Source organism: Solea solea, chromosome 17 (genome assembly GCF_958295425.1).
Source record: "Solea solea chromosome 17, fSolSol10.1, whole genome shotgun sequence".
Taxonomy (NCBI): Eukaryota; Metazoa; Chordata; class Actinopteri; order Pleuronectiformes; family Soleidae; genus Solea; species Solea solea.
The window spans coordinates 18,755,483-18,757,725 of NC_081150.1; positions in this window are offsets into that span (position 1 = coordinate 18,755,483).

The window sequence follows — 2,243 nt, forward strand, 5'->3', positions numbered from 1 at the left end:
TGACTATTTAAAGAGAAAAAGAGACATAAACACACACAAATTCACACACAAGTAAAAACAGCTGTTCTGACTTCCACTCATTTGAACAGAATGACCAAAGTACTATTCATGACCTTAACTATAATTAATGTCGAACCCTAACCTTAAACTAACCACAATTCAAAAATCTTAGCCCTAAACTGAACCAATTCTGCAGAAAATGAGGTTCTGCCTCATTAGGAGCCGGTTCTGGTCTCCATGAGGACTAGTGGTCCTGACAAGGTCAGTGTTTATGACAGAAAAAGGTCCTTCACACACACCTGCTGTTCACAGTGACACAGCAGACTCAGTCTCTCTCTCTCTGTTTTTGCAGCTCGACTAAAACAAATCTGCTGATCCTGCATTTTGAGGCCAAAATGAAATAACTGTAACTCTACGTTTACAACAAACACTGTGTGTGTGTGTGTGTGTACTTTGTATTTGTTGCCTCTTTAGGACACCATATAGAGTAGCAGAGCCAGGAATTGAACGCACAAGTCACCCTTCCACTGAGCCACCGAGTAACATACTTGTACTCAAGTTAAGGTACTTCATACAAGACTGTGTGGCTGTAACTTTATCGTCTTGTGTGTTGTTGTGTTTGTTGTTGTGTACCTGTCATCGCCGCCTGAACAGAAAGGTTTTATACCTTGAACATCAGGTGTAATCGCTGCTCTAACGCTAACACGGCAGCCATCACTAACTAAGCGCTGTGCGAAGCTGCCGCTGTCAGCCCATGATAGATGATCCGGTCCTTGAGGCTGAGAAGCCGCAGCTCTGTGTATTAACTCGTGTACAAGAGCGATGAGGACACTTGATGCATGAGGAGCAACGCTGCAGCCACAGGAAGTTTTTTTGAAGGTTTTTTTAGGGCAAATTTTGTTTTTGAGTGAAGAGAAATAATGGACTGATGGATTATTTGTTTGCTGCTTCCTTCATGTGAAAACAGGCTGTCAAACATAAAACGATCACAGAATAAGAATGTCATTCTTATAATGCATAAAATACAGACTCTGGTCGGTTTCTCCTGTTGAAATGTGGCAGCACAAAATGGCCGCCTTGGGAGCAAGACACGTGTCTGAAGTACGTATGAAAGGTTTATGCTACGTTCCTGTTGCAGTTGGGATTTGGAATTTTCAGGTCACTAAAGTTGACTAAAGCTAACAATCATATTTCGGATCATATTCTATAATCTTTACATAACTTCCAATCCAATCCAACTTTATTTATAAAATAACAGAGTTGCAGCAAGGCGCTGTACAGTCTAAAATCTGTACAGTAATCGCATAAAACAGACATAAAACAACACAAACGTGAAAACACCCACAAAATTTGTAAAACAACACAAATTAAAAGATTAACTCATGTTGGTGGTAAAAGCTAATGACGTGTGTCTGTCGTGTCAGGACAGGTTTTAGTTTGCTATCTGCCTTAACTAAAATAAACTCTTCTGAACAACGGTGCCGATTTGTTTGTCAAATTTTCGAAATCACGACACCCAGGCTTTGACAATGAATTTGCTTTAACTGGATAAAAATCTGACAATCAATCAGCATAGCAGTGAAAAAGATATCCCATGCTTCCTCAAAACTGACCCCAAGGGAAGAAGATAGAGAGAGAAAAGAAGGGGCCCAAGAATCGAACCTTGCGGCACACACAGTGGAGGACGCACTGAAGAGGACATAGAATCAACACAAAAGCTTCTGCCTGTCAGGCTTGATATGAAGTGGTGGGCCGCGTGTTTGATACCTCTGAGAGAAAAGCTTCCTGTTCCCACCCACTCCTGCTCTGCTGCTGTATGCATATAAATGCTCCCTCAGTCAGTCAGGGCCTGTCAGTGACAGGGTGTGTTTCTGTCCACAAAGACCAAACAGATAAAGTAAAATAGCATCATAAACGACAACAGGAAAACTTCCGTACTACAGCTTTAATGATGAATGGAGGTTATTTAACAACTTGCTGACACACACACACACACACACACACACACAGTGTGTTCCTGCCTGTCACTGACATCTCTACCTCACAGACGTGATGTGTGGGGCGTTAACGTGAAGCGACGCCGCGTCGTTAGCTGTGAATGTGCGTGTCTGCTAATCGTCTAATAATTGGATGTGATGGCAGAGCGGAGGCTGATGATGAATTACCCGCAGCACCATAGCCGTGAGCACAGCAGGTAGGTGGCAGATGCTGCACGCGCTGACGTGGTGAGAGTGTGGCGCCCC